Source organism: Triticum dicoccoides, chromosome 6B (genome assembly GCF_002162155.2).
Source record: "Triticum dicoccoides isolate Atlit2015 ecotype Zavitan chromosome 6B, WEW_v2.0, whole genome shotgun sequence".
NCBI lineage: Eukaryota > Viridiplantae > Streptophyta > Magnoliopsida > Poales > Poaceae > Triticum > Triticum dicoccoides.
The window spans coordinates 20,689,624-20,712,047 of record NC_041391.1 but is presented as its reverse complement, the minus strand read 5'-3'; positions in this window follow the sequence as shown (position 1 = coordinate 20,712,047).

Sequence of the window (22,424 nt, the reverse complement as noted above, 5' to 3'; positions counted from 1 at the left end):
CCATAGACTCCTGCAAAATATTAGTCTCTTCTTGGACAACGGAGACTTTCTCAATAAATGCATCAATATTGAATTGAATTTATAATTTTCATAGGATTTAAGGATGGCAAAATTTTCAGGCCTATAAACATCATCATCAAAAGCTTCAAACTTTTCAAACAAAGATCAATTTCATAAGCACCCTTAGAAACAACAAATTCTTCTATTCGTTCCACATCATAATAATCATATATACCTCTAGCATAAGAAGCCAAGGTTTCATTATCATTAAATTCACATGAAAAGGGAAGGTGTGGAGCATTCATCCTAGAGCAACAAGTAAAATCATATCTCAAACCACTACACCACGACACTACATCCCCGAGAGACAAGTTGGTTGAGAAAACCGCTTACGCCGACAAATAGTTGGTCGGGAAAGACTATTGCCGACCGATCATGCTTGTTAGGGAAAGTCCAGACGGAAAAACCATTTCCCGGCCGATATAATTTTCCCAACCGACTGTCTGACGACTATTGCAAAAACATTCCCGACCGACTGTCCAATAGTAATTTTTGCCAACCAACTTTTTGTTGGCGCTGCCATAAGCTTTTCCCGACCAACTGTCTGATGGTGTTTGTTTTGCCAACCAACTTTGCGTTGGCCCTACCATGAACTTTTGCCGACCAACTTCCTGTTAGCCTTGCCATGAGCCTCCAACAACCAACAATTAGCTAGTATTTTTCTTTTTCCATCCAATAGTTCGTCAGCATTTCTTTTATCCAACCACAACATTGATTACCATATTGTAACTAAGTGCACGAAACATTTTCTATTCCATTAACTGTCACATACATATAGTTCATTTGTTCAAAACATAATCACCAAGACACCATACATCAGGTTCACAAAAGGTAACTTGGTGGTACTATTATTTCTGATTAATTGTCCAAGAGACCATACATCAGACTCACAAAAGGATAGCTAAGAGGTGAATGCCCAATGTACAAATATACAAAACATCCCGTTGGAGCGAACCCTCTCTACTTGTTTATTAGTCCTCATGCATATCTCTCCTACAAAAGAAACACACTGTAAGTCAAAAAGGTGGATTTTAAATTTTGTGCATCAAATGGGGATATTGTGCCATCTTTTTTATACAAGTAAATTCACATGAAAATGAGCAAAATGGCAGCAAAATATATTGGAAAACAGTACAACAAGCTGGAAAAATAGCAGGCAGTAGCAACAGAAGCACAATGAAATCAACACAACAGAAGCACACCCACAAGCATATAGAATAAGCAGCAGCATCAGCCATCATCACACCATCAAGAATAGAAGATCCATACAACATAGACATCAGCGAGCAAGCACGCTAGCAGCCACCAACTAACAACCAGCGGTAGCACTTCTATAACCAGTGATGACCATCAAGTGTGTTCGTGAAACTAGGAAATTTGGATATAATTATGAACACAAAATATTGATTGGTATCCTGCAACTTAGATAATAAAAGGACTTAGACTAGAAGTTTATGTGCTGATAATTTTTTTGTCCTAGGGCAGATCAACAAGCAACGAGATGTACCTATGAGTCTACAACTACTAGTTCAAGCAATCATATCAGGAAGCATGTACGGCAATATTTAATGGATATAAACTAGTTCTATTTTTTTCATTGGAAGGTTTCCATAGTTTGTTCTCATGTCATATGCATAATATAGTGCACTACAGTAACACAAAGAAGTCAAATAACATGTTGTGGTCATTGAAAGCCACAATCCTAGTGTACACTGTTTAAAATCATGGACTATAAATATGGAATATTATAGAATGTGCCACTGTGCAGAGTATTTTAACATTTACAACCACCCAACATCCCCTTTTCATAGTAGCAATTTTTTTATCTTGACAAAAAAGCACAGTGTGGAGGATGTTCACCATTAGAAGTCATTATGAACATGAAACAACTAACATCGTAAAAGGAAAGGAACTGCATCAACAAATTGTACTCGGGAGTCCACCTTATCAATTGAAACAATATCTTGGCACATACACAATTACACGCGCAAATGCACAAGCCACGAAACAACAATAATTCACTAAATTGGTCGTATTAGACTCACACAATATGATAGCATCATGCATTGTACAGCTTGTCGACGTGCTTCAATTTCAACTAGAACCATGGAATCATTACTTTTGTGCTCATTTTACCCAATGTATTGCTTTTACTTCCTATATAAATTCAACTTGTACAATTTGTGAGCAATATACTACTATTTCCATAGCAGGGTTAAATTAGATGAAGGTCTTGTTCTCAGACCATGAAGATTAAATACAAACTCTTATGTTTGTGAGAGTTCTACAATGTACGGCAGCCCGGTGCACATAGCTCCCATGCTTAACTAAAAGGCTGAAACACTAGTAACTTATTTGGTCTTTTTATGCAACCTGAAGCTAGTTCTGTATGGTTGTACTTATTTTCCTGAAACCTGAATTTTTTGTATTGATGTGCAACTGCTACTCTGATTAATGATGCTTATGTGTATATGTAACAGTTGCCAGGTTTTTGAATTAGTACAGTTTATTTGTAAACATGCACGCTAGAAATGGATCTTCAGTTTAAATATGCAAGCTAGACATACATACTAAACACATGAGTGTGTGAGTAACACAAATACTTTAGCAGTGAGACGACAAAGATGCCCCTCTATGCCAACTCATTTGTATACATATATGTCCATGGTAAACAATTTAAGATCATTGACCATTTCATTTCAAGATGTACAAATAAGAATGGAGACCTCGCCTACTAACAAAGTACTTTGATGAACCAATTCGTGTGTAAGTACAACAACAAGAAACTATATGATCGTGTCTATATCTAGTCTAATCTAGAACTCATTGCAAATATAATTTGCCAGGTAAATATGCAACCAAGGATATAGACCTAGGCAGTAAACATTGAATGGAAATTATATAACAGTAAGACTGCAATCAAGGATGTGGAAAGGTAGGAACGTACCTGCAGAAACAATGAAAACTTTGCACACAATCCATAAATTCAAAAACTGCAGTTAGTAGTTCAGTATGCACCTACATAAGCAATCCATGTTCACTTAAACAGTGCATCTTAACATTTGGATTGCATCAATGGCTGGGAAAGGAGGAAGTTCATTTGACACTTATTAAGGACCAATACATGTCCCATGATAAAAAATTGTCAGTCTTGTTTGAAATAACAATGATTGTACGGAACAGAGAGTTATAGTAATATACTGGAACAAAGTTTCAGTGCCGGATTGAACTCCATTTGATAAAAGTGCCCAGGTCTAAAAATAAACTAAACAAATCACATGGCGCATAGAGGCAGAAATTTATATTGACCTGGCCAAGATAGGATTAGCCAATGGTCAGCCTGCTCTGATACCAAGGTTGTCGCGACCGGTTTTCCAGGATATTAATTTCCGAGAAAATGGCCCTTGTGCTCACCAGCCCCAGGATTACTGTTAGCTGATGAGACACCAACTTGAAACAGAAACTCCAAGCAAAATACATAATATGTAGTACAAGACCATTCTGGCCTATGGGAACAACACAAGGTTTCTAGTGGCTGATGGCGGAAGCGGTTTGTGGTTCATGAGCGTCTATGGGACTACATTCCCCATAGGAACAGCTGACCTGAATAACTCCTATCTTCGCAAGGCTGCTATCATCATTACGTAGGTTCCGGGGCTGTCATCGCAACGCTCCTCTCCATGCAAGAAATCTGGCCAAGACAATAGCCAGGGATAAGCCAGTGAGTACTTTGAATGTACTCGCAAACATTATGAACACATGTATAACGTAATGAATGTTAATCATGCTCTGAAATATTTCATGATCACAACGCCAGTCCCGAAATAAAAGAAAAATCCATGATGCACGCAAGCAGGTTATTCATATACAACATGAATATGCAATGAGGGAGTAGAAATAGAATGCACCTATCGGGTGTCTGAAGCATGCCTCGAAAGGATAATAACATAAAGCATGCCTCAGTCGGGCGTGTGAGCGACACCACATAAAGGGCTTATAAATAATTTAAATAACAATCATGCCACAGTCGGGCGTCTGAGCGACACCACATAAAGGGCTTATAAGTAATTTAAATGACAAGCATGCCACAGTCGGGCGTCTGAGCGACACCACATAAAGGGCTTATAAGAGAATAATCTTACTGAATATCCAGGAGGTAGAACCATCCCAGGGATAATCAATAACTCAGATAATGTAAATGGTTAGTCCATAATAATAGTAATGATAATCATCATGAGTCACAAGTCATAATCCATGTTCTGGTTTAGCAATTTTTCCTCCAAAGACCGACACTAAGACTGACACCTGACCCATCCCAGATTGTATTCCTTAACCATGGACACGACTATTCGAATAGATATAATCTCTGCAGAGGGTGTACTCTTTACCCACGAGTAACGGATTCCGTTAGTCCATCGGGACTAATTTCGTCTACGGTCTTTTAATTGAGAACACACCTGACCGCACACACCAGCCTGTCTTACCGGTGTGTGGAATCACCCACGACACTCGTTAAGCAAAACTCTAAGTGGGGAGGCTACAACCTCGACTAGCATGGGATCAACAAATTTATAACGCGTGCAAACTAGGGGAGCTACCCCCTCGGCTACAACCGGAAACACCCATGCCCCCGGACCAGGTGGCATGTCTACCAGATGCAGCCGATATCTTCCACCATGGCCTCTCTGTAGGTGTGTGCTAGGAAGGGGTTGACAACTTACTGAACCGTACCCTACCTGTGGCAGGGACAAGTGGCAGTACGAAACCTGTATGGGGGTTACTGGAACAAGACTCGATCTACGGTCGACTTAGGAGGTTTGGACATTCCCTGCATGATAAGCATAAGAAATATATTTCACACCAATCAGATAAAATTACCACTCGTCATACCTCACCATGCCTTACCGGACATAACCGTCTCGACGAAGAACTACAGATAAGCTCGTGTCTACCCAAGACAGAGACTTTTCCGGATTCCTCCCGATAGGCATGAAAGGCATGCGAGGGTGATTACTATCAGAACCATATGAAATTCCAACAGCAAGGAATCATCATTATGTACTCATGAATGTGATCATAACACCACATAAAATATCGAATGCTTCGTGTCAAGGTGACGTCGTATTTGCATCAAATGACTCACAACAAATATTATGCCGGTGTTCAGAATGCTTGCCTTCAAGAGTATGCAAGAGGGGTGCACTTTTTGAATGTTGCCTTCTTCTCCAAAAATCCTATTAAAAAAATTATATCAACACATAGTTTCAAAACCGCACAAAAAAGGTGTCTGAAACTTTTTCAAATAAATATAAAAATAAACTAGACAAAATTTGAGAAACAACAGAAAAAGAAACAAATCATTTGGATTTATATTTAAAAAGTTATAGCCAGTCAAAGATTAGTCAAAATTCTGTTTTTAAATTAAAAAAAACGGTTCGGGCGTACGCTTTCGAAGGCGTATTCGGTGGAATAGCTTCCACTTAAGCCAGCGTAGATCGGCTCATGGGTCACTGACAGTGGGTCCCTTGGGCCCACTGGTCAGGTTTGACCAGTCGCCGCGCCTCCTTTCTCCTCTGGCCGAGCAGAGGCGGAGCTCCGGCGATGGCCGCCGATGAACGGCGGCTCCCCACGGGATTCCGAGGGCAGGGATGGATCCGCTAGTCCAGGGCGGTCCTCCCAGTGGTCGCTAGGTTGGCGGGGGTGGAGGGGGTCGCCGGTGGCAAGCTCCACGGCAGACGGTGGCTTCGGGAGAATTTGGGGTCCCGAGCTACGGTGGCTCCCGATCAAGTTTGAGAAGTGGGGTGGTTCCGCAAGGTCGAGGGGAAGAGGATGGGAGCACGGGAGGGGTTAGGGGCCTCGGTCTTGGCCGGATTTTACCGGAACGTGGCGGCGGCCGAACCTGCCGGAGATCGGAGAGAGGATGGCCTCTGGCCAACTGGGGAGGAGGGGGAGCTTCCTACTACTCGAGCAGGGCAGCCGACGAGCTTAGACATGATTGGGAGGGCTATTTATAGCCCGGAGAGGTTGGTTCCCACGGCCGCGGATAAGAGCGCTGGCGAACCGCCGTTCTGTTGCTAGCAGGCGACATGGAGGCGATTGGAGCTGGTCGGCGCATTCCGACAAACTCCCCACTGCTCAAGGGGGCGAGCTGGCGCGCGCGTATGGCTTGGGCGGTGCTGCCACGGCCGGGGCCTGCTGCGGCCGTCAGCTAGCCGCCATAGCCGACCTGACGGTGGCGCTGTGGGGTGCGAGGAGGTGGCCGGGGCGGCTTTGCAATGAGGGAGGAGTCGGGGCGCACTGGCTGTGCGTGGGGAGGGACCAGAACGGGCGCGGGGAGGCGGCAGTGGGACGCGGCGACTCGGGCGCACGCACGTGCAAAACGCGCGCTCTGGCCGCGCCCAGAACACGCACGCCAGGCGTTCGACAAAATGCCAACATGTTCTAGGCCTCTCTGATGCCTCTGCAACTAAACGGGACTAGGCTAATGATAATGTATGGAGTTGAGCACCATGTTTTGAATAAACGTGATCATTGAGAAATAATATATGGAGTTGAGCACCATGTTTAAGTAGAGATTACAGTGGGTGAAAGAGGTGTGACACCGCTGCATAGACGGGGAGAGAGTTGGTGTTGACGGTAGCAAGGTTGTTGATGTACATCGTCGTCACGGTTCTAGCCCCGGTGGCGTCCCGGCACCACCGAGAGAGAGGGGGAGAGAGACCCCCTCCTTCTTCTTCTTCCTTGGCCTCCCCCTAGATGGGAGGAGGATTCCCCCTTTGGTCCATGGCCTCCATGGCTGTGGAGGGGCGAGAGCCCCTCCGAGATTGGATCTCCCTCTCTGTCCTCTTCTGTTTCGCGCTCCCCAGATCTGGCCGAAAACTATTTCATATATTCCCGGAGATCCGTAACTCCGATTGCACTGATCTTTTTACATGATTTATTTTCCAGATATAAGCTTCCTTGCGCCTGAAGTAGCGGTCACGTTCGAGGAGGGCACAACCCACCACACCACGCCTGGCTCCGGGACCGCGCCCTGGTTTGTTGTGCCCACCACGGGCCTCCGTTTCTGGTGATTCCAACTCCCAAAAATCACAAATATTCCAAAATAATTCTCCATGGAGTTGCATCACGTTTGGACTACGTTTGATATGGATTTTTTGCGTTAAAAAAACATGCAACAAACAGGAACTGACACTGGGCACTAGATAAGTAAGTTAGTCCAAATAAATCATATAAAAAGTTGCCAAAAGTATGTAAAACTTGTATAATATTAGCGTGAAACAATCAAAAATTATAGATACAACGGACACGTATCAGCATCCCCAAGTTTAATTCTGGCTCGTTCTCCAGTAGGTAAATGATAAAAAAGAAATTTTTTAATGTGGAATGCTACCTAACATAAACTTGATCATATGTCTAGACATGGCATGAATATTAAAACATAAGTGATTCAAAGCAATAGTCCATAATTTGACATAAAGACATCAATACTCAGGCATCCCAACAAACAATTATGTCTTTCAGAATATCAAATGCTAAAGAACGTTATCCCTACAAAATCATATAGCCTTGTCATGCTCTGTCTTCTTAGCTCATTGTATAAATCATGTACTACCCCGGTGTCAGCCAAGCAATTGGTTCATACTTTTTAATGCGCTTTAGCATTTTCAACCCTCATGCAATATATGAGCGCAAGCCATGGATATAGCACTATCGGTGGAATAGAGTAGGATGATAGGAGTAAATATAGAGAAGACAAAAAATAAGAAACTCTCACATCGACGCGGCTAACCAGCGGGCTGTGGAGATGCACATCAATTGATATCAATGCAAGGAGTAGGGATTGCCATGCAACGGATGCACTAAGAGCTATAAGTGTATGAAAGCTCAATATGAAACTAAGAGGGTGTGCATTAAACTCTACTATGAAAAATTCCCACTAGTATATAAAAGTGACAACATAGGAGACTCTCTATACGAAAAACATGGTGCTACTTTGAAGCACAAGTGTGGTATTTGCATGCCCCTTTTATTTTATTTTTCATTCATTTTTTTATTTTAGTCCGGAGTCTCATCCCGACTTGTGGGGGAATCATGGTCTCCATCATCCTTTCATCACTAGGGCAATGCTCTAATAATGAATAATGTTGATCATCACACTTCTATTTACTTATAACTCAATACTACAAAATATGACTCTATATGAATGCCTCTGGCAATGATCTAGCCTAATATGTATGAAAATGATGAACGGTGGCTGAGCCACAAATGCTAACTCAGCTATATGATCATGCAAAGCAATATGAAAATGAATTCTCAAGTCAAACGGAAGCGATGGAAGTTGCATGGCAATATATCTCGGAATGGCCATGGAAAAGCCATAATAGGTAGGTATGGTGGCTGTTTTTAGGAAGATATAATAAGGCTTATGTGTGATAGAGCATATCATATCACGGGGTTTGGATGCACCGGTCAAGTTTCCACCATGTCTCGAGGTGAGAAAGGGCAATGCACGGTACCGTAGAGGCTAGCAAATTGCGGAAAGGTAAGAGTGCGTATAATCCATGGACTCACATTAGTCATAAAGAACTCATATACTTATTACAAAAGTTCATTATCCCTCGAAGAGAAGTAATACTACGCATGCTCCTAGGAGGGAGGCTGGTAGGAGTTAACCATCGCGCGTCCCCGGCCTTCACACAAAGGTAGACAATAAAGGATAAATTGTGCTCCCACATACGTGTATGCTTCGGGAATCACAAACCTTAACACCAATATTCTTACTAACCACAACCGTTTACTAGTACCTCCCACATATTATCATCTCTATATCGCAAAACTATTGCAAGGAATTAAACCATATCATATTCAGTGATCCATAAGTTTTATGTAGGATTTTATGACTAACCATGCAATTGACCAATTCCTTTTGTCTCTCTAAATGGATATAAGTGAAGCATGAGAGTTCAATTATTTCTACAAAATATCATGCTCTAACAAATATAAGTGAAGCAAAAGAGCATACTAAGAACATCGATTTTGTATGTGAAGAGAAACAGGCAATCCAAACTTCAAATGATATAAGTGAAGCACATGAAGCATTCTATAAAGCCATACTTAAAAGATATAAGTGAAGTGCAATGAGCATTCTATAAATCAACCATGGACTATCTCATACCAGCATGGTGCATAAAAGAAAAATGAAAACTAAACACAAAAGGCGCTCCAAGATTTGCAGATATCACATGAACGAAATGAATCCGAAAACATACCGATACTTGTTGAAGAAAGATGGGATGCCTTCCGGGGCATCCCCGAGCTTAGACGCTTGAGTCTCCTTGAATATTTACTTGAGGTGCCTTGGGCATCCCCAATCTTGAGCTCTTGCCTCTCCTCCTTCTCCTTATATCAAGACCTCCTCGATCTTCGAACACTTCATCCACACAAAACTTAAACGAACTTTTAGTGGCGGGGTTAGTGAAAATGGCAATGAAATCCCATCATGTACTGCTGAAACATTATTTTACAATTATAAACAAACATTACCCACTGTATGCTATCACAATTCGATGGCCCCAAGTCAAGGAGGCTTCAACAAGAATTCAATCATACGCAAATAACGAAGCTATAACATCAATCTGTGAAAACAGGACAGTCTGTAAAGAGTTGAACATCCACCATATTTATGTAACTCTAAAAATTCTTAGAAAATTAGGAAAAATAAAAATTTTGTATATAATGACAGTGCAAAAAATTTCAGAACCATTTAACGTTCCAGTAAAAAAAATGTAAATCGAGCACTATAGCCAAAGTTTCTGTTTTGCACCGCACAGACCAACAAGCAATCCAATCATCCTAAAGGAAAGTCTTGGCACATTATTTTTATAATACAATGAATTGTACAAGGGGATAATTATTTTTGTTGAAAATTTTCTGTAATTAAGATTCACAAAGTTTCCATGAGCATCAACAAAGTTCAAGGAGCTCCCCCACTTCAACAATGCTTGTCTCTCTCACTTTCACTTCCCTTTTTGAAAAGTTTTGTGTTCCCCTCTATATTTTTTGTTCTTAAACTTTATAAAAGCACTCAACAGAAATAAATGACTCTCAACTTCCGTGTTGTCTCCCTGGCAACGCTTTCTTTAATGTCATTAAGCTAGGCATAAAGTGCTCAAGTAATGAATCCACCCCGATCCCAAGGTATATCAAAGCCAATTTTAATTAACAATGATTTGGCATTTAGTAGTGAGCACAAAGCAACATATATCAAGCAATGACGAAGTCTAACTCTCTTCCTATGCATCGGCATGTCATACAAGAACAATTCATGCACATCAACTAAAGGCCAATACATAGCATAAGTAGTTTCTTGCAATTTTTCATGTTGGAAACATAGAGAGTTGGAGATGTAGTTCCTCTCTCATAATAATTGCAAGTAGGAGTAGCAAGCACATGCATACTACATTCATCAAAATTATCATGTGCAACGGTAAAAGGCAACCCATCAACATAATCCTTAACAAGTGCAAATTTCTCCGATGTAGTGTAGTTTGGAGAATTCAAAAAGATAATAGGACTATCATGTGTGGGTTCAATAGCAACAATTTCATTCTTATCATAAGGAACTATATCAAGTTCACATCCATAAGCATAATTCATATTGGCATCTTGGCCACAAGCATAACAAGCATCAAGTTCATCAAAAAGGGATACTTCAAATGAATCAACGAGATCATAGCAATTATCATAGCATTCATCCTTTGGTAAGAACGAAAGGGGCATTAAATAATGTATGAGTTGGCGGGTTACTCTCATTAGAAGGTAGGCACGAGTAGCTAATCCGCTCTTCCTCCTTTTGTTCTTCGCTCTCCTTGTCATCTTTTTCCTCCAATGAGCTAACAGTTTCATCAATTCCTTCTTCCATAGACTCCTGCAAAATATTAGTCTCTTCTTGGACAACGGAGACTTTCTCAATAAATGCATCAATATTGAATTGAATTTATAATTTTCATAGGATTTAAGGATGGCAAAAATTTTAGGCCTATAAACATCATCATCAAAAGCTTCAAACTTTTCAAACAAAGATCAATTTCATAAGCACCCTTAGAAACAACAAATTTTTCTATTCGTTCCACATCATAATAATCATATATACCTCTAGCATAAGAAGCCAAGGTTTCATTATCATTAAATTCACATGAAAAGGGAAGGTGTGGAGCATTCATCCTAGAGCAACAAGTAAAATCATATCTCAAGCCACTACACCACCACACTACATCCCCGAGAGACAAGTTGGTTGAGAAAACCGCTTACGCCGACAAATAGTTGGTCGGGAAAGACTATTGCCGACCGATCATGCTTGTTGGGGAAAGTCCAGACGGAAAAACCATTTCCCGGCCGATATACTTTTCCCAACCGACTGTCTGACGGCTATTGCAAAAACATTCCCGACCGACTGTCCAATAGTAATTTTTGCCAACCAACTTTTTGTTGGCGCTGCCATAAGCTTTTCCCGACCAACTGTCCGATGGTGTTTGTTTTGCCAACCAACTTTGCGTTGGCCCTACCATGAACTTTTGCCGACCAACTTCCTGTTAGCCTTGCCATGAGCCTCCAACAACCAACAATTAGCTAGTATTTTTCTTTTTCCAACCAATAGTTCGTCAGCATTTCTTTTATCCAACCACAACATTGATTACCATATTGTAACTAAGTGCACGAAACATTTTCTATTCCATTAACTGTCACATACATATAGTTCATTTGTTCAAAACATAATCACCAAGACACCATACATCAGGTTCACAAAAGGTAACTTGGTGGTACTATTATTTCTGATTCATTGTCCAAGAGACCATACATCAGACTCACAAAAGGATAGCTAAGAGGTGAATGCCCAATGTACAAATATACAAAACATCCCGTTGGAGCGAACCCTCTCTACTTGTTTATTAGTCCTCATGCATATCTCTCCTACAAAAGAAACACACTGTAAGTCAAAAAGGTGGATTTTAAATTTTGTGCATCAAATGGGGATATTGTGCCATCTTTTTTATACAAGTAAATTCACATGAACATGAGCAAAATGGCAGCAAAATATAGTGCAAAACAGTACAACAAGCTAGAAAAATAGCAGGCAGTAGCAACAGAAGCACAATGAAATCAACACAACAGAAGCACACCCACAAGCATATAGAATAAGCAGCAGCATCAGCCATCATCACACCATCAAGAATAGAAGATCCATACAACATAGACATCAGCGAGCAAGCACGCTAGCAGCCACCAACTAACAACCAGCGGTAGCACTTCTACAACCAGTGATGACCATCAAGTGTGTTCGTGAAACTAGGAAATTTGGATATAATTATGAACACAAAATATTGATTGGTATCCTGCAACTTAGATAATAAAAGGACTTAGACTAGAAGTTTATGTGCTGATAATTTTTTTGTCCTAGGGCAGATCAACAAGCAACGAGATGTACCTATGAGTCTACAACTACTAGTTCAAGCAATCATATCAGGAAGCATGTACAGCAATATTTAATGGATATAAACTAGTTCTATTTTTTTTCATTGGAAGGTTTCCATAGTTTGTTCTCATGTCATATGCATAATATAGTGCACTACAGTAACACAAAGAAGTCAAATAACAGGTTGTGGTCATTGAAAGCCACAATCCTAGTGTACACTGTTTAAAATCATGGACTATAAATATGGAATATTATAGAATGTGCCACTGTGCAGAATATTTTAACATTTAGAACCACCCAACATCCCCTTTTCATAGTAGCAATTTTTTTATCTTGACAAAAAAGCACAGTCTGGAGGATGTTCACCATTAGAAGTCATTATGAACATGAAACAACTAACATCGTAAAAGGAAAGGAACTGCATCAACAAATTGTACTCGGGAGTCCACCTTATCAATTGAAACAATATCTTGGCACATACACAATTACACGCGCAAATGCACAAGCCACTAAAAAACAATAATTCACTAAATTGGTCGTATTAGACTCACACAATATGATAGCATCATGCATTGTACAGCTTGTCGACGTGCTTCAATTTCAACTAGAACCATGGAATCATTACTTTTGTGCTCATTTTACCCAATGTATTGCTTTTACTTCCTATATAAATTCAACTTGTACAATTTGTGAGCAATATACTACTATTTCCATAGCAGGGTTAAATTAGATGAAGGTCCTGTTCTCAGACCATGAAGATTAAATACAAACTCTTATGTTTGTGAGAGTTCTACAATGTACGGCAGCCTGGTGCACATAGTTCTCATGCTTAACTAAAAGGCTGAAACACTAGTAACTTATTTGGTCTTTTTATGCAACCTGAAGCTAGTTCTGTATGGTTGTACTTATTTTCCTGAAACCTGAATTTTTTGTATTGATGTGCAACTGCTACTCTGATTAATGATGCTTATGTGTATATGTAACAGTTGCCAGGTTTTTGAATTAGTACAGTTTATTTGTAAACATGCACACTAGAAATGGATCTTCAGTTTAAATATGCAAGCTAGACATACATACTAAACACATGAGTGTGTGAGTAACACAAATACTTTAGCAGTGAGACGACAAAGATGCCCCTCTATGCCAACTCATTTGTATACATATATGTCCATGGTAAACAATTTAAGATCATTGACCATTTCATTTCAAGATGTACAAATAAGAATGGAGACCTCGCCTACTAACAAAGTACTTTGATGAACCAATTCGTGTGTAAGTACAACAACAAGAAACTATATGATCGTGTCTATATCTAGTCTAATCTAGAACTCATTGCAAATATAATTTGCCAGGTAAATATGCAACCAAGGATATAGACCTAGGCAGTAAACATTGAATGGAAATTATATAACAGTAAGACTGCAATCAAGGATGTGGAAAGGTAGGAACATACCTGCAGAAACAATGAAAACTTTGCACACAATCCATAAATTCAGAAACTGCAGTTAGTAGTTCAGTATGCACCTACATAAGCAATCCATGTTCACTTAAACAGTGCATCTTAATATTTGGATTGCATCAATGGCTGGGAAAGGAGGAAGTTCATTTGACACTTATTAAGGACCAATACATGTCCCATGATAAAAAATTGTCAGTCTTGTTTGAAATAACAATGATTGTACGGAATAGAGAGTTATAGTAATATACTGGAATAAAGTTTCAGTGCCGGATTGAACTCCATTTGATAAAAGTGCCCAGGTCTAAAAATAAACTAAACAAATCACATGGCGCATAGAGGCAGAAATTTATATTTCATAAATCCCATGTACATTGGCTTCCTGCAAAATTGGGCAACCAGAATATATGTGAATTACCATCAAAATTAGTTGATCACTCTGCAGGAAGGCTTTACTTTCACGAACGAAAAAGATATAAAGAACAAAAGTAATCATGATACTACTTTTCAATATGCTTAACTAACAAATGAGGAATACATGTTGCTGAACTTATAACCAGCCAATAGTTTTATAGTAATTGTTGATTGCTGAGTTCCACCTATTAATATCTATACAAAACATTTTGCTCAAATACCATATACTACCAGCTCAAACATTTTTTTGTTACAGGGGATGTGCATATTGGCGATCTTTTTTTCTCGTGTGCATACAATTTTAATTTGGTTACATCAGTCAATTTGAGGGATGAAGCAGCACTTGCCAGAGCATGGAGAGATGAAATGTTAGACAGGGCAATATTCATATTATTCTATTCATCGGTACACTATTTTCTGCTATTAAGGCAATTACTTGAAAAAATCAACCTGCTTAAGGAATAAACACTATATGGATATACATGCCAGTGTGTGGATAGTCTGACCAACCTAAGACGTGTTCAACCCGTACTAAAAAATTATCAATCTCACTAAGCACATCATGAAACGAACAATCCGTTAACCACTGAGTACTTTCCAATAGAAACACGTGGGATTAAGGAAGAATATCAAGACTGAGGTATGGTCGAGTTGTGGGAGTTGCATTGGTGGCTTTGAGTTTTAGCAACACCATCACCCGCTTACACCTTCGGCCGTGGTGGCAAGGAGGCAGCTCAAATCAGCCCAGAAATTAGTTGCAGCCACTGGATCGATGCTTCCCTACCTGCAGGCAGCAACGTTAGGAGAAGGACATACATACATCCAAGAATCAGAGAAATCTACGTTTAGAACCAACCCCCAATGGTCGGTCACCATACTTCTCCTTCGTGCCCAAGGTGGTTTTCGCCGCCATCGTCGCTCAACATTACCCCAGGAGCAGGCCTAGAGCGAGGTAGCCACTGGCCGGAAGGAGGACCAGCGCGCTTCTCGCACCAGCCTGGGACGGCGCCGCCTCTTCTTGACCCTGCTTCCTCCTTGACTGTGGCATCTGGTCAAGGACTTGGCCGCCGGATCCAGCGGCGGCGAGCTCCATGGTCACCATCTTAGGCGGCAGCGAACCCTAGGCGGCCAGATCTAGGTGCGGGCGCCAGAGGAGCACGGGAGCACTGAGAGGCAGACTGGAGAGATGGGAGGAGGGGATAAGGTGAGGCAGGTAAGGAGTAGATGGCACGGCCACGGAGTGGAGGGTGGCTCGCCGGACAAGAGGATAAGAGAGTCGCGGCACAGTCGCCCGAGGTGGGGGGAATAGGACTAGTGTGTGTGGCTGGAGGGGAAAGCGAACAAAATGTAGAAAGATATTTTGGGCTGGTTGGCGCTATTTCGGCCGCGCGCGCTTACATTTCGCTGGCCACAAATAACCGAATGCGCGGGCGTTTTGGCGCTGGCCCAAGCTCCCGACCGACTATTGGATGGGTATGCGCCTATTGTCGACCGATGGTTGGACATTAAATGTCTAATTATTGCCGATCGACAATCAGTTGTGTGTATCATCATCGCCGACCCATAGTTTGATGAAAACTTCCCCAACTGACTGTATGTTGGTGTACACTAACTTTTCCCAACCCATGTCGGTAGGGAATGCAATCTCGTGGTGCAGTGAGCATAAATCTCGAGCATACCAATGCAATATATAAATTTGATCTCATAAAAGTTTCCCTTTCTGTGTCAAGCGATAATCTCTAAAGTATTCATGTTGATCCAACGTTACTCCCATTATATAGTTGAATGGGTTTTCTCAGGATTATCAAAGTAGTGCATAATATCTTTTACATAACGAGCATCGAGGGTTTTAGGAGGTTCCCCATCTCCATGAGTAGCAAGTACAACTAATTTTTTTGGTGTTTCATGTTCCATATCCATAAGTAAAGATAGAGAACAACTTAGAGCAGGAAATAAAAACTACTTAGTGGTAAAGCAAACAAGCACACACGAGAATATTCACCCCATGCTATTGCTCCCTGGAAACGGCGCCAGAAAAAGGTCTTGATAACCCACAAGTATAGGGGATCAATTGCAACCTCTTTCGATAAGTAAGAGTGTCGAACCCAAGGAGGAGCTAAAGGTAGAACAAATATTCCATCGAGTTCTATTGACCACCGATACAACTCTATGCACGCTTGACGTTCGCTTTACCTAGAACAATTATGAAACTATTTTGTAGGTGTGATGCTAGAACTACTTTGCAACAATAAAACTAGAAGTACTTTGCGAGAATAAAACTAAGAACAAATTGCAAGGTAATAAAAGTAGATAGCTTTTGTCAACAAGAAAGTCATTTTTCCCTAGGCAATCGATAACAAGTATCGGTAATCATTCTTGTAATTTTATATGAGGGATAGGCATGAGCTAACATACTTTCTCTACTTGGATCATATGCACTTATGATTGGAACTCTAGAAAGCAGCCGCAACTACTAAAGATCATTAAGGTCGTGAAACCCAACCATAGCATTAAGTATCAAGTCCTCTTTACTCCCATACGTCATACCCCACCTACTCGGGTTTAAGTTTCTGTCACTCTTGCAACCCACCATAAGCGAACCATGAACATATTGCAACACCCTACAGCAGGGGCCCCTCACGTTTGCGCGAGACGGAGGGCACCGTAGGACAGCACCATAAAAAAATATACAATCATACCAACTAAGATCACGATTAACCCATAGGACAAAACGGATCTACTCAAACATCATAGGATAACCATAGATCATTGGGAAATAATATATGAAGTTGAGCATCATGTTTAAGTAGAGACTATAGCGGGGGAAAGACGTGTTACACCGCTGCATAGAGGGGGAGAGAGTTGGTGTTGATGGTAGCAAGGTTGTTGATGTAGATCGCCGTCACGATCCTAGCCCCGGCGGCGTTCCGGCGCCAGCGGGAGAGAGGGGGAGAGAGCCCCCCTCCTTCTTCTTCTTCCTTGGCCTCCCCCCTAGATGGGAGGAGGGTTCCCCCTCTGGTTCATGGCCTCCATGGCTGTGGAGGGGTGAGAGCCCCTCCGAGATTGGATCTCCCTCTCTATCCTCTTCTGTTTTGCGCTTCCCAGATCTGGCCGAAAACCGTTTCTTATATTCCAGGAGATCCGTAACGCCGATTGCGCCGATCTTCTTACACGATTTTTTTCCTGATATAAGATTCCTTGCGCCTGAAGTAGAGGTTCAACCGACGTTTGAGGAGGGCACGATCCATCACGCCACGCCTGGCTCCGGGACCTCGCCCTGGTGGGTTGTGCCCACCACGGGCCTCCGTTTACAGTGATTCCAACTCCCAAAAATCACAAATATTCCAAAATAATTCTCCGTGGAGTTGTATCACGTTTGGACTTTGTTTGATATGGATTTTTTGCGATACAAAAACAGGCAACAAACAGGAACTGGCACTGGGCACTAGATAAAAGTAAGTTAGTCCAAATAAATCATATAAAAAGTTGCCAAAAGTGTGTAAAATTTGTATAATATTGGCATGAAACAATCAAAAATTATAGATACAATGGAGACGTATCGGAGTCCACCATACCTACCAATTGATTGAGTAAGATACTTCAAGTAAGTTGTCATCCTTGCAAGCAATAAAAATTGCTCTCTAAATATGTATGACTTATTCATGTGAAGAAAATAAACTTTATGCGAGCTTGTGATATGGAAGAAATAAAAGCGACGGACTGCATAATAAAGGTCCCTATCACAAGTGGCAATATAAAGTGACACTTTTTTGCATTAAGATTTTGTGCATCCAACCATAAAAGCACATGACAACCTCTGCTTCCCTCTGCAAAGGGCCTATCTTTTATTTTTATCTTCTACCTTATACAAGAGTCTTGGTGATCTTCACCTTTCCTTTTACACTTTATCCTTTGGCAAGCACTATGTGTTGGAAAGATCCTGATATATATATCCAATTGGATGTAGGTTTTCATAAAGTATTATTGTTGACATTACCCTTGAGGTAAAAGGTTGGAAGGCGAAACTATAAGCCCCTATCTTTCTCTGTGTCCGATTGAAACTTCACACCCATAAGTATTGCGTGAGTGTTAGAAATTGTGAAAGACTAAATGATAGTTGAGTATGTGGACTTGCTGAAAAACTCTTATATTGACTCTTTTTGATGTTATGATAAATTGCAATTGCTTCAATGACTGATATTATAGTTTGCTAGTTTTCAATGAAGTTTCTGATTCAGACATTACATGTGAATAGATTGTTACTTTAGCATAAGAGATCATATGACAATATATATGTTGCTGTTCTAAGAATGATCATGATGCCCTCATGTTCGTATTTTATTTTATCGGCACCTCTATCTCTAAACATGTGGGCATACTTTTCGATATCGGCTTCCGCTTGAGGACAAGCGAGGTCTAAGATTGGGGGAGTTGATACGTTCATTTTGTATCATGCTTTTATATCAATATTTATTACATTATGGGCTGTTACTACACATTATGTCACAATACTTATGCCTTTTCTCTCTTATTTTACAAGGTTTACATGAAGAGGGAGAATGTCGGCAGCTGGAATTCTGGGCTGGAAAAGGAGCAAATATTAGAGACCTATTCTGCACAACTCCAAAAGTCCTGGAACTCCATGAAAGTCAGTTTTTGAATATATTAAAAATATTGGGCGAAGAAAGCACCAGAGGGGTCCACCCACTGTCCACGAGTGTGGAGGGCACGCCCTACCCCCTGGGCGCCCCCTGCCTCGTGGGCCACCTGGCAACCTCCAGATGCCCATCTTCTTCTATATGGTGTCTTTTTCCCTGGAAAAATCATAAGGAAGCTTTCGGGATGAAGCACCGCCATCTCGAGGCAGAAACAATCTAGGGCTCCGGCGGAGCTATTCTGCCAGGGAAACATCCCTCCGGGAGGGGGAAATCATCGCCATCGTCATCACCATCGATCCTCTCATCGAGAGGGGGTCAATCTCCATCAACGTCTTCACCAGCACCATCTCCTCTCAAACCCTAGTTCATCTCTTGTATCCGATCTTTGTCTCAAAACCTCAGATTGGTACATGTGGGTTGCTAGTATTGTTGATTACTCCTTGTAGTTGATGCTAGTTGGTTTTGTCGGTGGAAGATCATATGTTCAGATCCTTTATGCATATTAATACCCCTCTGATTATGAACATGAATATGATTTGTGAGTAGTTACGTTTGTTCTTGAGGACATGGGAGAAGTCTTGTAATAAGTAGTCATGTGAATTTGGTATTCGTTCGATATTTTGATGAGATGTAGTTTGTCTCTCCTCTAGTGGTGTTATGTGAACATCGACTACATGACACTTCACCATTGTTTGGCCTAGGGGAAGGCATTGGGAAGTAATAAGTAGATGATGGGTTGTTAGAGTGACAGAAGCTTAAACCCTAGTTTATGCGTTGCTTCGTAAGGGGCTGATTTGGATCCACATTTTTCATGCTATGGTTAGGTTTACCTTAATTCTTATTTTGTAGTTGCGGATGCCTGCGAGAGGGGTTAATCATAAGTGGGATGCTTGTCCAAGGAAGGGCAGTACCCAAGCACCGGTCCACCCAGATATCAAATTATCAAAGTACCAAACGCGAATCATATGAGCATGATGAAAACTAGCTTGACGATAATTCCCATGTGTCCTCGGGAGCGCTTTGCTTTATATAAGAGTTTGTCCAGGCTTGTCCTTTGCTACAAAAAGGATTGGGCCACCTTGCTGCACCTTAGTTACTATTGTTACTTGTTACCCGTTACGAATTACCTTATCACAAAACTATTTGTTACCGATAATTTCAGTGCTTGCAGAGAATACCTTACTGAAAACCGCTTGTCATTTCCTTTTGCTCCTCGTTGGGTTCGATACTCTTACTTATCGAAAGGACTATGATAGATCCCTTATACTTGTGGGTCATCACGGAGGCCTCACCCTCTTCCATGTCCAAGGAGCCAATCGTCATGGATATCTCCAACAATGAGTAGCTTGTCTTATTAGCTCACTATAAGGACCCATGTTTAGTTTGCTAGCTACTACCTTTCCTTAACAAATTCTAGTGAATTAAGCTATCTACTTTTACCATGCAATCTTCTGCTCTAGTGTATATGTTCTATATGTCGTGCAATGTGGTGTTCAGTTAAGTGTTTGGTTCAATTCTGCAAATGTGATGTTCAATTCTTTAGGGTGCAATTTTTCAAGTTGTCAAGCATGCTTGGTTTGGTTAACTGTCTGATCTTCTATTAGAAGTATGTTATATTGTGCAATGTGGTGCTCAGTTGACGTTTGGTTCATTTGTTGTGGTGTTTAGTTAACTGTTTGGTTCAATTCTGCAATGTTCAATTGTTGTGTGTGCATTCAGTTATTGTATACAATGTGAGAAATAAATCAAATTTGGCTGTACTAAATACATGAGAAACAAATACAATTGCTATATTTCCAAGTTGTTAAGCATGCTTGCTTTGGTTAACTGTCTGATCTTCTATTAGGAGTATGTTATATTGTGCAATGTGGTGCTCAGTTAAGGTTTGTTTCATTTGTTGTGATGTTTAGTTAACTGCTTGGTTCAATTCTGCAATGCGATGTTTAATTGTTGTGGCTGCATTCTGTTATTGTATACCATGTGAGGAAAAAATCAAGTTTGGCTGCACTTAATACATGAGAAACATATACAAGTGCTATATTTTCTAGTTCTTAATCATGCTTGGTTTGGATAAATGGGTTTTCCATGTGGCTTGAGTTAATCTAATGAATCTGCAATGTGCTTATTTTTCATCAACATATTTTCTATACCACTATATAGTTCACTGATGATTACCTCTCAAACCACTGATGTTTTTGCACATCCTTGTTTTCAGGCCTTTCCAAAGCAGTTCACTGATGATTACCTCTCAAACCACCCCTATGGTCAGGAGGTGAGGAAAGTTTTCATACAACACACAGGGTTCAATATTGAAGTGTTCCTGAAAAGGACGAAGGATGGACAGTCAATCATCGACAGGCACTGGTCTAAAGTTGCAAAGACATTCAACATTAATGAAGGCTCAATATTCGCCTTCCGCTTCAGAAGTTTTCCAGATGACATGCATCTGTCTATGTATCGTCTATGATGCTAGTTTCGAAAGGTTCTAGATGTTGCATGTGAAACTTGATGTTGGCGCAGTTGTGTAATGGGGTAGCTGAGTGCTGAAGCTATATCATGTTGTACTCTGATGTATTTCAACTATGAAATCCTGCTTCCTTAATATGGGAATGAAATATATTATGTGTTTAATATGACGGTCTATTAGATTAATAAATGAATTCTTAATAATAGGGCAATTAGCCTGCTAATTGGTTTTTGTTATTGTAAAGGGTTATTGAGAAAATACCGTGGGCGATGACCTAAGGCAACGCACACAGTTTTTAGGAATATACTGTGTTGGATCGATGAGCAATCACACACGACATTCTCTTCAAAACTGTTTGTGTTAGGCCACCTTGCGCAAACATTTACCGCACAAAAGTTGTGTGTGATGGATAGCCTTTGCCACATAGTTTCTTCTACGCACCGTGTGTGATGCATTCAATAACGCAAACGATAAAATTATTAATATTGTGTACGATGGGAAGGTCATCACAAACGATTTAACAGGGAAAATTGTGTGTGATGTACCTACGAATGAAAACATTTTCCTTGCAGCGACTGTGTAGGATATATATACGAACGAAAACATTTAGCGGGGACTGACTGTGTGGGATGTACTTACGACCGGAAATGATTTCGCATGTATAATTGTATTTTTTAGCAGTATTATATGTATAACCGTATTTACTCGGTCGCCGGTCGCACACGACCTCATTTTGTCGAGCGTATGTGCCAGGAGGGCGTATCCCCGACGGTTTCTGGGTCGTGTGGGAAGGACCCCCTGTCACCCACACTCACTAGGTGACGGTTCTGAATGTCGTCGCGTAAAGGGGTTAAAACCGTTTGTATAGCACCGACGCGTACCAGTGTAACCCTT